Here is a 16289-nt window from a genome sequence, read left to right on the forward strand (position 1 = left end):
TAGGTAGACAGACAGTCATAGGTACTTAAATGCCAAATATAAGGCAAAACTGTGGACAAAATTGAGTTGAGTAGAGAATATTTTCTCAAATCCAAGCACATTCATTATTGGCAGGCCCATGCTTCTGAGGCGCCCCTGTGTCCTCTCAGGGAGTAGTGGCTGAGCATTTCCACATTGTAATACGTGTTGTTTCATTATGATTTATTTTTCTTTTATGCCTCTCTTACATTAGTTTTCAAATTTGAGAGTTTGAGAATCCCCTGGAGAAAATACATATTACTAGACCCCACCTCCCAGAATTTTGAATTCACAAGATTTGCTGTAGGGCTGGAAAATTTGCACGTCTAACCAATTCCCAGGCAATGCTGATGCTTCTGTCTGGGGACGACAGTCTGAGAACTACTGCCTATACAAATGCCATGGCCTCTTCACCAAGAAATTCCTACCTAGATCTGATCCTGGTACCCATCTGTGACCCCGAATCCTAATCCCCCTCCTCTGGCCGGCCTGCTTTTCCACTCACCCCAATTTTTTGGAGGCCGTCTCCACCCCCTCTCACTTCCTCTTAGAGCTGAGAGCCCTCTTCTTCCCCACAACTAACTCTTGCCAGAAATCAACTCCAAAAAGCTTTCCCTGCCCCTTAAGCAGTGTTTTTTCCAGGATCTCGTAGCCCTCATCCTACCCTTAAACACACAGCAAGTGTCAGTCTGCCTTATCATAATGGGTCCATCTCTGTCTTGTCCCATTACCATAGAGCCCTGAATGGTCCCTAAGAAAAGCCTCAGGAGTCAGGCTGGGACCAGTGTGAGGGTGCAAAATATGAGAGGGTGCCCCCAAAAACTCAATGATTAAGATAAATAGTATTTTAATGCAACATTTTAGAAAATCAAAATTAATGCCAAATCCGTCATGAATAAAATATTTTAAAACTTTGTTTCTTTTTTTTATTGAGACAGAGTCTTGCTCTGTTGCCCAGGCTGGAGTGCAGTGTGGCACGATCTCTGCCTCCTGGATTCAAGCAATTCTCCTGCCTCAACCTCCCGAGTAGCTAGGATTACAGACCCCCGCCACCATGCCTGGCTAATTTTTGTATTTTTAGTAGAGATGTGGTTTCACCATGTTGGCCAGGCTGGTCTCAAACTCCTGAACTCAAGTGATCTGCCTGCCTTGGCCTCCCAAAAAGCTGGAATTACAGGTGTGAGCCACTGCACCTGGCCAAAATATTTACAAAACTTTTTTAAGAGCCAAGCTGTCATTCTGTCACCCAGGACAGGGTGTAGTGGTGCAATCCTAGCTCACTTCAGCCTTGAACTCTGGGCTCAAGCCATCCTCCTGCCTCAGCCTCCCGAGTAGCTGAGACTACAGATGTATACCACCACGCCTGGCTGACTTTATTTTCGGCAGAAACTGGGTGTTGCTATGTTGCCCAGGCTGGTTTCAAACTCCTGGCGGCACGCAATCCCCCCACCTTGGCCTCCCAAAGCGTTGGGATTACTGGCATGAGCCACCACACCTGGCCACCGTATCATATTTTTACATAAAAACTGAATGAGTACTGTATCACTGATTCTTCCATTTACTTCAGACTTCAGTGTAGCTCAGCAAAGCACTTTTATTGATCGTGTCTTTATTTGATTGAGTCTTTTACAACTTTGGCCATTCTAAAGCCTTTTGTGAAAATGGCCTGTGGTTTAGCTGGGCATGGTGGTGCACACCTGTAATCCCAGCTACTCAGGAGGCTGTGGCAGGAGAATCGCTTGAAACCAGGAGGCGGAGGCTGCAGTGAGCTGAGATCGTGCCACTTTTGAGACTCTGTCTCAAAAAAAAGGCTTGTCGGCTTGACTCCAGTAGCCTCTGACAGGGGTGGAATGGAAAAGGGGAAGTGAAAGCTCCCAGGCCTCAGTCAGGGCAGATCCCAAGAAGCCCTGTGCGTGGAGGAGGGGAACAATCCAGTAGAGGCAGCTCTGAAGTTTTCTCCCATGCATTAGAGCCCTTTCCAATCAGTATCATAATTTTTCATTATATAATAGTTTATTTAATCATCTTTGACCTCCTTCTTGTAGTCCCAGCTCACATTTGCAACTACTAAAAAACAGTTATTGAGTTATTTGCTCTCTGCTAGGCACTATGCAAAGTGCTTTGTGAGTGTGTGGGGGACATGATTTATTAACATATGAATGTCCCCCCATTTATACTAGAAGATCACCTCCTCCAGGAAGCCTTCCTTGCCCCGTGGCTGGGTTAGGCACCCCTTCTCTGTGCTCCTACAGCCCCTGTGCATTGGTGACAATGGCATTGTGGATCTGCCCTGGGCCGGTTTCTGGGTTGGGCCACTTTAGGTACATTCATTCTTGTCACTCTGTGATTCTCATTTCATGGGTGAGGAAATGGATGCACAGAGTGGTTAAGGCACTGGCCCCAAGTTATGTAAGTAGGAAGTGGTGAATCTGGTATTCAAACCCATGTTTTTCTGCTTTAGAACTCAGACAAAGACAGGTTCTCCCAGGACAACCTCAGAAAGGGTTGGTGCAAATTAGGTCGGTGCAAAAGTAATTGTGCTTTTTGTCATTTAATGGTGCAAAAGTAATTGTGGTTTTGTCATTAATGACCAACTAATAAAAGTAATAGTTCCCTTTTTTTTTTTTTTTTGAGATGGAATCTTGCTCTGTTGCCCAGGCTGGAGTACAGTGGCTTGATCTCGGCTTACTGCAAACTCTGCTTCCTGGGTTCAAGTGATTCTCCTGCCTTAGCCTTCCAAGTAGCTGAGATTACAAGCACCCACCACCATGCCCAGCTAATTTTTGTATTTTTAATAGAAATGGGGTTTCACCATGTTGGCCGGGCTGGTCCCGAACTCCTGACCTCAAGTGATCCACCCACCTCGGCCTCCCAAAGTGCTGGGATTACAGGCGTGAGCCACAACACCCGGCCAATAGTTGGCTTTTTAAAGCAAATAATTTGTAATTCCTTCTTAATTATTCATTCCAAAATGAAATTCAGAGGTAATAAAGCTCTGGTAGGCTGAATAATGGCCCCCAAAGATGTCCATATTCTAAATCCCCAGAATCCCTGCCTATGTTACCTTGCATGCTAAGAGGGTTTTACAGATGTGATTAAACTCAGTATGTTTAGGTGGGGAAATTTTTCTGGAGGAAGCCCGAGAGGTCCTAATGTGATCACAAGGATCCTTATAAGAGGGAGGTGAGAAGAGTCAGTAGTAGGAGATGTGGCAATGGAAGCGAGGGATTAGAGTGAAGGAAGAGGCCACAATCCAAGGAATGTAGGCAGTTGCTAAAAGTGGGAAAATGCCAAGAAATGAATTCTCCTTTCAGAGCCTCCAGAAAGAATGGAGCCCTGCTAATATCTTTTTCTTTTATTTTGTGAGACAGGGTCTTGCTCACAGAGCTGTCACCCAGGCTGGAGTACAGTGGCATTATCATAGCTCACAGCAGCCTCGACCTCCAGGGCTCAAGGGATTCCCCCACCTCAGCCTCCTGAGTAGCTGGGACTACAGACACACACCACTAAGCCCGGTTGACTTTTATTATTATTATTATTATACTTTAAGTTACGGGGTGCATGTGCAGAACGTGCAGGTTTGTTACATAGGTATACACATGCCATGGTGGTTTGCTGCACCCATCAACCCGTCATCTACATTAGGTATTTCTCCTAATGCTATCCCTCCTCTAGCCCCCCACCTCCTGACAGGCCCCAGTGTGTGATGTTCCCCATGCCCATGCCTGGTTGATTTTTAAAGGTTTTTTTTTTTTTTTTTTTTTTTTTAAAGATGAGAGTCTCAGCTGGACACAGTGGCTCATGCCTGTAATTCCAGCACTTTGGGAGGTAAGGCAGGTAGATTGCTTCAGCCCAGGAGTTCAAAACCAGCCTGGGCAACATGGCGAAACCCCATCTCTACAAAAAAAATACAAAAAAATAACTGGGCATGGTGGCACATGCCTGAGGCTGAGGTGGGAGTATTGTCTGAGCCTGGGAGATCAAGGCTGCAGTGAGCCATGATCACGCCACAGCACTCCAGCCTGGTTGATGGGGTGAGACCCTGTCTCTAAAAAATAAAAGAAATGAAGGTCTTGCTATTTCTTTTCCTAGGCTGGTCTTGAATTCCCAGGCTCAAGCAATTCTCCTGCCTCAGCCACCCCAGTTGCTGGGATTACAGGCACAAGCCACCATGTCCAATCCTGGCAACATCTTGATTTTAGACTTCTGATCTCTACAACTGCAAGAGAATAAATTTATGTTGTTTTAAGCCACTAAATCTCTGGGAATTTGTGGCAGCAGCTCTAGGAAATGAATAGAAAACTCAGCCTCCATTTGGGCTTTAAAAAACATATCACTATAGGCCGAGACGGGCGGATCATAAGGTCAGAAGATCGAGACCATCCTGCCTAACCCGGTGAAACCCCGTCTCTACTAAAAAATACAAAAAACTAGCCGAGCGAGGTGGCGGGTACCTGTGGTCCCAGCTACTAGGAAGGCTGAGGCAGGAGAATGGCGTAAACCTGGGAGGCGGAGCTTGCAGTGAGCTGAGATCCGGCCACTGCACTCCAGCCTGGGGGATAGAGCGAGACTCTGTCTCAAAAAAAAAAACCAAAAAAACATATCACTATAATGCCATTACCCAGTATGTTCCAGGTGCTTCCCAAGCATTGTGTCATTTTCTCATTTACTCAGCTCATCCAATAAACTATGTTTGTTGCTCTCCTGGGCACTAGCCTAGGAATCTGGGGTCCATCAGTGAACAAAATGGAATCACTGTCCTTGAAGAGCATTCAATCAAGTGGGAAACACAGTAAAAAAAAAAAATATATATATGTATATACGCAAATATGTTTAAAATCATATATGGTAAATATATTGCATTTAAATGAATTAATAGGCCGGGCATGGTGGCTCACGCCTGTAACCCCAGCACTTTGGGAGGCCAAGGCCAGTGGATCACTTGAGGCCAGGAGTTTGAGACCAGCCTGGCCAACATGGCGAAACCACGTCTCTACTAAAAGTACAAAAATTAGCCAGTCGTGGTGGTGGGCGCCTATAATCCCAGGTACTTGGGAGGCTGAGGTAAAAAAAAAATCGCTTGAACCTGCGGGGGCAGAGGTTGCAGTGAGCCAAGATCACGCCACTGCACTCCAGCCTGGGTGACAGAGTGAGACTCTGTCTCAAAATAATAATAATAATTAATTAAATGAATTAATATTGGTAAGGGTCTTAGAACAAGATAGGCACTGATATGTATCAAATAAATGAAATATGATGTCCAATCGTGAAAAAGAGCTTGGGAGAAAAACAAAGCAGGTTAAGGGCAGAGTAATGGAGGAGGCCATTTAGACAAGTGGTCAGGGAAGCTTCTGGGTGAGGTGATATCTGAGCAGAGGAATCACTATGACAACCCCACCAGGGAGGTGTAGAAACCGTGGGATCTGCCTGGTTCATTCAAACTGGCCTCCCCACTTAGGAACTGTGAGGTTATGGGTCAGGTACTTTTTCTGAGACCCACTGTCTTTCTCTTTGTGTCACCCAGGCTGGAGCGCAGTGATGCGATCTCGGCTCACTGCAACCTCCTTCCCCCGGGCTCAAGTGGTCCTCCCACCTCAGCCTCCTGAGTAGCTAGGATTACAGGTGCGTGCCACCATGCCCAGCTAATTTTTGTATTTTTAGTAGAGACAGGGTTTCACCATGTTGGCCAGGCCAGGCTGGTCTCGAATTCCTGACCTCACATGATCTGCCCACCTTGGTCTCCCACAGTGCTGGGATTACAGGTGTGAGCCATCACACCCGGCCAAGACCCACTTTCTTTCTCTGTAAAATGGATATGAAAGTGATAGTGCTTGGCTGGGCATGGTGGCTTGAAAAGGGCATGAAAAGGGGAAATTTGACCAGGTGTGGTGGCTCACACCTACAGTCCCAGCACTTGGAGGCCAAGGCAGGTGGATCACCTGAGGTCGGGAGTTCGAGACCAGACTGACCAACATGAAGAAACCGCACCTCTACTGAAAATACAAAATTAGCCAGGTGTGGTGATGCATGCCTGTAATCCCAGCTACTTGGGAGGCTGAGGCAGGAGAATCACTTGAACCCGGGAGGCAGAGGCTGTGATGAACTGAGATTGCACCATTGCACTCCAGCCTAGGCAACAAGAGCGAAACTCCATCGTAAAAAATAAATAAATAAATAAATAAAAATAAAAGGGGAAATTTGGACCCAGAGACAAGGGGAAAATGCTTCCTGAAGGTTGGAGTTGTGCTGCCACAAGCCAAGGAGCAGCCAAGATGGTCAGCAAACCACCAGAGCTAGGAGTGAGGAGCAGATTTGCGTGGCCTTCTGAAGAAACCAGCAACTTGATTTCGGACTTCCAGGCTCCAGAACTGTAAGAGTAAATGCTTTTGGTTTAAGCCTCCCGGTTTGTGGCACTTTGTTATGGCAGCCATGGGAAACGAATGCATCTAACATGATCATTTCATCGGCTGCAGAAATGAGGCTCAGAGCAAGACTAGAGTCTGAACCTAGTTCAGCTAGACCCCAGACCCCACACATGGGTTGTTAGCCTTTCTAGCCTGGGAGGTGACAGTTTGGAGGTGCCACTATATGCAGGGAATGGTGTTCAGAGGACTCAAAGCTTCAGCCACTTGGGCCAGGGTGTCCAGGGTTGGATATGGAAGTCAGGTATCTGGGACTCCAGACAAAGCATCGCTCTGGGTGGGTCAACAGGCACCAGCAGTCGGGCAGTTGAGGGATCTGTGCCCCTGTGTGGAGCTGGCTGAAGCCTCCCTTCCTCTCCCCATCCCTTCATTTAACCTGCTTGCCACATCCAGGTGTTCCCTGGCCTCTGCCAGGGGTGTATTCACCTGACTTTGCCTTTTATTCCCTGTGATCACAGGTAACACACTGACCCTTGCTGGGCCTCAGAATCTCAACTCTTGGTGGGGTGCGGCGGCCCATGCTGGTAATCCCAGCACTTTGGGAGGCCAAGGTGGGTGGACCACTTGAGGCCAGGAGTTAGAGACCAGCCTGGCCAACATGGCAAAAACATGTCTCTACTAAAAGTACAAAAATTAGCCAGGCATGGTGGCGTGCACCTGTAGTCCCAGCTGCTCGGGATGCTGATGGACAAGAATCACTTGAATCCAGGAGACGGAGGTTGCAATGAGCCAAGATCACACCACTGCACTCCAGCCTGGGTGACGGAGTGAGACTGTCTCAAAAAACAAACAACCAAAAGAATCTCAACTCTTAATATGGAATGATTAAAAGTCCTGTAAGAGGCCGGGCGCGGTGGCTCAAGCCTGTAATCCCAGCACTTTGGGAGGCCGAGACGGGCGGATCACAAGGTCAGGAGATCGAGACCATCCTGGCTAACACAGTGAAACCCCGTCTCTACTAAAAAATACAAAAAACTAGCCGGTCGAGGTGGCGGGCGCCTGTAGTCCCAGCTACACGGGAGGCTGAGGCAGGAGAATGGCGTAAACCCGGGAGGCGAAGCTTGCAGTGAGCTGAGATTCGGCCACTGCACTCCAGCCTGGGCAACAGAGCAAGACTCTGTCTCAAAAAAAAAAAAAAAAGTCCTGTAAGAAATGATTGGTTAGATCAATTGGGAATATGCATATAATGTCCCTCCTAGATAGTTCTCAGTGATCCTCATCTCCTGATGTTCATGCCCTGTGGAGTCTCTTCACACAATAAATAGAACTGACCTGTGTAACCACTAGGATATCACAGATATGACAGCATGTGACTTCTGAGGCTAGGGGTCATAAAAGACACTGAGGCTGCTATCTTGCTGTCTCTTGGATTTCTCATTCTGAGGAAATCCAGCTACCATGTCATGGGGACATTTAGGACATTTAAACAGCCAGAGAGGGCCACACGGCAAGAAACTGAGGCCTCCTGCCAATGACCAGCACTAACCTATTGCCATGTGAATGCACCATCTTGAAACTGGATCCTCCAGCCCCAGGCAGGCCTTTATTGATTGATTGATTGATTGAGACAGGATCTCGTTCTGTCTCCCAGGCTGGAGTACAGGGCACCATCGTGGCTCACTGTAACCTCTGCCTCCTGGGTTCAAGTGATTCTCATGCTTCAGCCTCCCGTATAGCTGGGATTGCAGGTGTGCACTACCATGCCCAGCTAGTTTTTTGTATTTTTAGTAGAGACAGGGTTTCACCATGTTTCACAGGCTGGTCTCAAACTCCTGGCCTCCAGTGATCTGCCTGCCTTGGCCTCCCAAAGTGCTGAGATTACAGGCATGAACCACTGTGCCAGGCCCCCATTCAAGCCTTCAGATGAGATCACAGCCATGGCCATCATCTGGAGTGCGACCTCATGAGACACTCTGAACCAGAGCTGTCCAGCTGAGCTGCTTCCAGGTTCCAGGCCCAAAGAAAATGTATGAGATAATAAATGTTTATTGTTTTAAGCTGCTAAATTTTAAAGTAACTTGTTACACAGCAATAGATAACTTTTATATGCTGCCATAAAAATATTATAAAATCTTGCACTAGTACAGAAAGATTTTTATAAAATATTAAGTGGAAGGAAAAAAAAAGCAGGCCACCAAACAGTATAGGACAGTAGACCCCATTTTTGGAAGAAAAATATGAAGAGTTAAAAAACTCTACCAAAAGGGAAAAAAAAAGAGGGCATCAATGGAGAGATGGAGAAGCTTTGTTTTTGGATGGGAAGACTCAGTATGATAGAGTTAACAACCTCTCAAAATTAAATTAAATGGAAATTCTGTTGAAATCCCAACTTGATTCTTTTGAGTGTAGGGATCTTTGCAACAGATAACTGGGCAAGGTAACATTTATTGGGTATATATGTGCATTGCATCATGTGACAATCATTGTTTCATCTTAATTCCACCATAGGAGAAAGTCTCTCTTTGTTTAATTTTTCTAATTAAACAAAAGTTCTAAGTAAGGAACTGCTGTTACCTGTTCCCCTTCCCATTTTACTTATGAGATTTCAAGAGGGGACTTGACTAAGATCCTGGAAACCGTGGAGGTGGGATGACATCAGGCATGTCTGATGTTTACATGTATGCCCTTGGGCCTCGTGCCACATGGCCTCCCCACTGTGCTCTGGTTTCCCTAAGTACCAGCCCAAGGACACACGGATAGGAAGGGTGGAGCTGGGGCACCAGCCCAGTCTGCCTGATTTCAGAGTCCCTGGTCTTAATCACTAAACCACCCAGAAAAGTAACTGTAGGAGAAGAGACCTGCACACTAGGAAAAGGAAAATTAAAGGGAAGGAATCTGTTCTAAATATTAAAACATATGACAAAACTGTAGAAATTAAAACAGAATTGGGCCAGGCGCAGTGGCTTACGCCTGTAATCCCAGCACTTTGGGAGGCCCAGGTGGGTGGATCACCTGAGGTCAGGAGTTCTAGATCAGTGTGACCCTGTTTCTGCTAAAAGTACAAAAATTAGCTAGGCATAATGGTGTGCACCTGTAGTCCCAGCTACTCTGGAGGCTGAGCCAGGAGAATTGCTTGAACCTGGGAGGCGGAGGTTGCAGTGAGCCAAGATCATACTACTGCACTCCAGCCTGGGCTACAGAGCAAGACTCCACCTCAAAAACAAAACAAAACAAAACAAAACAAACAAAAATAAGCCGGGCACAGTGGTTCATGCCTGTAATCCCAGCACTTTGGGAGGCTGAGGTGGCTGGATCACCTGAGGTCAGGAATTCGAGACCAGCTTGGCCAACACGGTGAAACCCTGTCTGTACTAAAAATACAAAGTTGGCTGAGTGTGGTGCTGCATGCGTATAATCCCAGCTACTTGGGAAACTGAGGCAGGAGAATACCTTGAACCTGGAAGGCAGAGGTTGCAGTGAGCCAAGATTGCACCACTGCACTCCAGCCTGGGCAACAAGAGTGAAACTCCATCTCAAACAAACAAACAAACAAAAACATAGAATGGGTGCTGGCCTAGAAAGCCACAAATGGATGAATGGAGCACAACATTAAGTCCAAGAATAGACTCAAACACACAGGAAGTTTGGTGACCGATAATAGAAGGTAGGTATCTGTGAAGCGTGGAGTAAGAGTGAGTTAACCAACTCTTCTGCTGCCACTGGCTAGCAAGTAAATGCGGATCCCTACCCCACTGCTAGTCTCCAAAATTAATTCCAAATGAGTCAAATAGTTAAATGTTTAAAAAACCTTCAAAAGTTGCCAGAGGCGGTACACCACTCTCGCCTGTAATCCCAGCACTTTGGGAGGCCAAGGCAGGTGGATCACCTGAGGTAAGGAGTTCTAGATCAGTGTGACCAATATAGCAAAACCCATCTCTACTAAAAACACAAAAATTAGCCGGGCATGGTCGTGGGCGCCTGTAGTCCCAGCTACTCAGGAGGCTGAGCCAGGAGAATTACCTGAACCCGGGAAGCAGAGGTTGCAGTGAGCCAAGATCACACCACCACACTCCAGCCTGGGCTACAGAGCAAAACTCTGTGTCAAAAAAAAAAAAAAAAAAAAAAAAAGGGCCTGGTGTGGTGGCTCATGCATGTAATCCCAGCACTCTGGGAGGCCGCCAATGTAGGCGGATCACCTGAGGTCAGGAGTTGAAGGCCAACCATGGCCAAAATAGTGAAACCCCATCTCTACTAAAACTACAAAATTAGCCAGGCGTGATCAGTGGGCACCTGTAATCCCAGCTACTCAGGAAGCTGAGGCAGGAGAATCGCTTGAATCCAGGACACAGAGGTTGCAGTGAGCTAAGATCACACCACTGCACTCCAGCCTGGGCAACAGAGTGAGACTTGGTCTCAGAAAAAAAAAAAACAAAAACAACCTTCAAAAGTTATAGAAAGTCTGTGTAATTGTTAATATGAAGCAAGGGAGAAAGATGAAGCAGCATTTCTAAACATGACTATAGCCATATAAAAATATGTTATAAAGCCGGGTGTGGTGGCTCACGCCTATAATCCCAGCACTTTGGGAGGCTGAGGCGGGTGGATCACCTGAGGTCAGGAGTTTGAGACCAGTCTGACCAACATGGAGAAACCCCGTCTCTACTAAAAATACAAAAACTAGCTGGGTGTGGTGGCGCGTGTCCGTAATCTCAGCTCCTCAGGAGGCTGAGGCAGGAGAATTGCTTGAACTTGGGAAGCGGAGGTTGCAGTGAACTGAGATCAGCCTGTGCAACAAGAATGAAACTCCGACTCAAAAGAAAAAATGTTATAAAACCACACACCACTATAAAGAAATGGTAATGCAAAAACCATAAAGGACAAAAAAAAAAAAAAAAAAGGAAATAGATTTAACTACAAAATAGTTTTTGTTCTTGTTTTTTTTTTTTTTTTAGAGTTAGAGGCTTGTTCTTTTGCCCAGGCTGGTACAGTCATAGCTCACTGCCACCTTGAACTCTTGGGCTCAATCAATCCTCCCGCCTCTGAAACTGCCTTTGCACAAATTATGCTGAGAAAACTATGACAGTGAAAGAGATCTGACCTGACTGACTCCATCTTGCTTCTAACCTCCAAACTGTCCATGTTCATTCCTGGGTGTAGGCCAAGTTAACTTCAGGAGGAATTTAGTTTATATTTTAACTTTGTCAAAGTTTAACTAAGATGTTAATAGCCCATTTTCCAAAACAAACCCCCTTCCTGCCTGGGGACTAGACTGCCTTTGCAGGACTAGCAAATTATTATGGCTACCAGATTAGAAATTACGGTTTAGGAGTCATGCAGCTGAAGGCTGCAAAATTCTAAATCTCCCAAATTGCTCCTGGAGATGACATCACTGTTATAAAACCTAACATCAGTGCTTGACATATTTTGCAGACCTCACACTCGATGGACCAGCTGGCACCACCCAAATGGATAAACAGGTTCATCTGATCTGTGGTCTCCACCCAGAAACTGACCCAGCACGAGAGGGCAGCTTCAACTCCATATGATTTTGTCTCCAGCCTGACAATCAACACTCCCCTACTTTCTGCCCCCCTACCCACCAAATTACCCTTAAAAACCTTGATCCTGGCCAGGCGCAGTGGCTCACTTCTGTAATCCCAGCACTTTGGGAGGCCGAGGCAGGCAGATAACCTGAGGTCAGGAGTTCGAGACCAACCATGGCCAACATACTGAAACCCCATCTCTACTAAAAATACAAAATTAGCCGGGCATGGTGGCGGGCGCCTGTAATCCCAGCTACTCAGGAAGCTGAGGCAGGAGAATCGCCTGAACCCAGGACACAGAGGTTGCAGTGAGCCAAGATCGCTCCACTGTACTCCAGCCTGGATGACAAGAGCGAAACTCAGTCTCAAAAACAAAACAAAACAAAAAATCCACAGAAAACAAACCCTGAACCCTGATCCTAAACTCGTTCACTACTGCAATTCCCCTGACTTGATAAATCGGCTCTGTCTAGGCGGCGGGCAAGGAGAACCCATTGGGCAGTTGCACCTCAGCCTCCTGAGTAGCTGGGATTACAAGTGCAAGCCACAGCTGAAAAAGTTTTCAGACTTCTGTAGGACAGACAAATTGGGGAAAGTATTTGCAACAAAGGAGTAACACACATACATATAAAGAGTTCTTTCAAGACTGGGCGCGGTGACTCATGCCTGTAATCTCAGCACTTTGGGAGGCCGAGGTGGGCAGATCATGAGGTCAGGAGTTCGAGACCAGCCTGGCCAATATGATGAAACCCTGTCTCTAGTAAAAAAACAAAAATTAGCCAGGTGTGGTGGCGTGCGCTTGTAATCCCAGCTACTCAGGAGGCTGAGGCAGGAAAATCGCTTGAACCTGGGAGGCAGAGGTTGCTGTGAGCTGAGATCATGCCACTGCACTCCAGCCTGGGCGACAGAGTGAGACTCCGTCTCAAAAACAAAACAAAAAGAGTTATTTCAAATTAAGAAGAAAAATGACCAACACACCTCAATAGAAAAATGGGAAAAAAAAGAATAAGCACTTTACAAAGAAATAAACATAAAGCCCAATGGACGTGAAACTTTGCCATCTCCTTATCAGGGCTTGGACTAAGGTGGGGAGAAGGGAGGATGCAAAATTTAAGGAGGCTCTCACTCTCAGGGCCATGTGAGTACAAAGTGGGCATCTGAGGGTAAGTGCCTCCTTAAATGTATAAATTGTTAGAGCCCTGCTGGATGGCAGTCTGGCAAAATGGATCAATATTTTAACTGTACAAACCCTGGCACAATGATCCCATTTTTAGGAACTGACCTCATGAAAGCAATCAGGCAAGTATGCCAAGAAACACATCTAGGATATTTTTAATATCAACAAATTAGAAATGACAGGTAAATTCAACCCTACGGACCGACTTTAAAAATTGTTACTTCTGGCTGGGCATGGTGACTCAACCCTGTAATCCCAGCATTTCGGGAGACCAAGATGGGAGGAGCACTTGAGCCCAGGGACCCATCTCTACAAAAAAAAAAAAAAAAAAAAAAAAGTGAAAATTAGCCAGGTTGGTGGTACATGCCTGTAGTTCTAGCTACTCAGGAGGCTGAGAAAGGAGGATCACTTGAGCCCTAGAGGTCAAGGCTACAGTGAACGGTGATTGCACCACTGTACTCCAGCCTGGGCAATAGAGTGAGACCATGTCTCAAAAAAGAAAAAAAAATTGTTACATCCAGGTACATTGGTATCCTGTGTAAAAAGGATGCCATCCTGTAGTCCCAGCTACTTGGGAGGCTGAGGCAGGAGAATCGTTTGAGCCCAGAAATTCGAGGCTTCAGCGAGCTGTGTTCACACTACTGCACTCCAGCCTGGGCAACAGAGCAAGATCTTGTCAGTAAATTAAAGGAAAAATAAAAAGGATGTCACTGTTCTATAGTGGTCGTGGAAAGAGGCTCAGGGTGTACCATATTGGTATAAGTGAACAGAGGAACCAACATATGTCACATGATACTATTTTTGTCACCTGCCTGTGTTTATGTTCGCATTTGGAAATATTTGCCCAAAGTAATGGTCCCTATTTCCTGGTGGTGGGATTAATTGCAGGGGATTCTTACTTACTTCTTTATGCCTTCTGCATAAATACTTGAAATCCTTAAATACTGCTTAATACTTGAAAAAGTGATTAAAACTAATTTTGTTTGAGAAAGAGAGTGGGAGTTAACCTACTATTCTGTAACTTCCTGGCCCCACCAGGGCTGACTCCTGCAGGGAATTCTCCAGGTGAATGTTTTTGCCCTGGCCTGACTGTATTTCAGAACTACCAGGAGGTCGTTTTGTTTGTCAGTCACCCAGTGGGGTCAAAAGGACCCTTAACTTTTACAATTCCAGCCAAATAAACAAGAGTTGCTTTCAAAGGTCTAGGGCCTCGCATGACTAGGATCAGTGAGTTTTGGACTTCAGGGTAGTGGAAAGGGCCTTGGTCCCACAGGGCTCTCTCTGTGCACTTAAATTTCCCTAACTATAAAATGGACAGATTCAACCATATCAGTGTTTTCTTTTGAGACAGGGTCTCGCTCTGTCACCCAGGCTGGAGTGCAATGGTGAGATCTCAGCTCAGTGCAGCCTCAACCACCCAGGCTCAATCAATCCTCCTACCTCAGCCTCCCAAGTAGCTGGGACTACAGGCATGTGCTACCATGCTTGGCTAATTTTTTGTAGAGATGGGGTTTCATCATGTTGCCCAGGCTGGTCTCAAACTCCTGGGCTCAAGAGATCCTCCTGCCTCAGCCTCTCAAAGTGCTGCGGTTACAGGCGTGAGTCAGCGTGCCTGGCCAACTTTTTCTTAAACTCACTCTCCTTTTTAATAAAGATAAAATTCTTACACCCTTCCCAGTAGGTATCTTTCTCCTTATTCCAATAGCCAAGAAGATACTGTGGAACTTCACTTTCTATATATTATATCATGAAAACAATAGTCCCCCAAGCTCATTTTCCAAAATTAAATAATAATTCTAAGTATGCTTGTTTGTACACAGTACAGGACTTTCTGAAGCCACAGGCCACCTCCAGTCCTGGTCACTGATGCCCGAGGTCCTTCTCTGGTTCTCAATTAAAAGCTGTAGTGTAGTGACTGAGTACCCCAATTCTGGACACAGCCTGGGTGAGGGTCGCCAGATAAAATACAGGGTGTTCTGGGGAGGTGGCTCACGCCTGTAATCCCAGCACTTTGGGAGGCCAAGGTGGGTGGATCATTTGAGGTCAGGAGTTCAAGACCAGCCTGGCCAACATGGCAAAACCCTGTCTATACTAAAAATACAAAAATTAGCCTGGTGTGGTGGTACATGCCTGCCATGCCAGCTACTTGGGAGCCTGAGGCACAAGAATCACTTGAACCGGGGAGGCAGAGTTTGCAGTGAGCCGAGACCACGCCGCTGCACTCCAGCCTGGACAACAGAGCAAGACCCTGTCTCAAAAAAAAAAAGTACACACACACACACACACACACACACACACACACACACACACACACACACACACGGTGTCCTGGAATTTATTTCCAGATCTGGCAACCCTAACCTAGGTTCACATTTGGGCCTCTGCTTCCAGGAAATGTGACTATGAGCACAATCTGTCTTTCCTTTTTTCTTTTTCTCACCCTCTTTCTCTTTCTTCTTCTTTCCTTCTTCCCTCCTTGCCTGCCTCCTTTCTCTTTCTTTCATTTTTCTTTCTCCCCCTCCTCTCCTCCACTCCCTCCTCCTTCCTTCCTTTATTCTTTACTTCCTCTCTCCTTTTCTCTCTCTTTCTTTCTTCCCTAATTGTGTCAAGTGCATCAATCTTAATTTTAAATATGCAGCTTGATGAATTTTTACATATGCATAAACTCCTGCAACCACTACCCAGATTAAGGAGCACATTTCCAGCATCCCAGAAAATTTTCTCATGCCTCTTGCTGGTCAGTATCTCCCCCAGAGGTAACCACTCTTCCCATAGCCTCTGTTATTGTCAATCAATTTTGTATGTTCTTGAATTTCATAAAAATGGAAGTATGCAATATGAACTCTTAAGTGTCTGGCTGTCGCTTCTTAACCTAATGACTGAGATTCATTCAGGTTGCTATATATAACAGTATTTTTCCTTTTCACTGCTGTATAACATTCCATCGTGTGTTTTTTTTTGGGGGGGGGCGGGGTTGTTTCCTGAAAACACCACAATTTGTTTATCCATCCTCTGTCTCATAGATATTTTGATTGTTTCCTAAGGGTCCACTAAATGAACACCCTTCTTGGCAAAGGGAACCCCAGAAAAACTTTAAAAACTTTGTTTCCAGCTATGATGGGACAGGAGGTCAGGCACACCACATTATACTCCCTTCCTTCCTTTTGTGATTTAGATACAAGAACTGAT

Source organism: Macaca fascicularis, chromosome 11, assembly GCF_037993035.2.
Source record: "Macaca fascicularis isolate 582-1 chromosome 11, T2T-MFA8v1.1".
Classification (NCBI taxonomy): domain Eukaryota; kingdom Metazoa; phylum Chordata; class Mammalia; order Primates; family Cercopithecidae; genus Macaca; species Macaca fascicularis.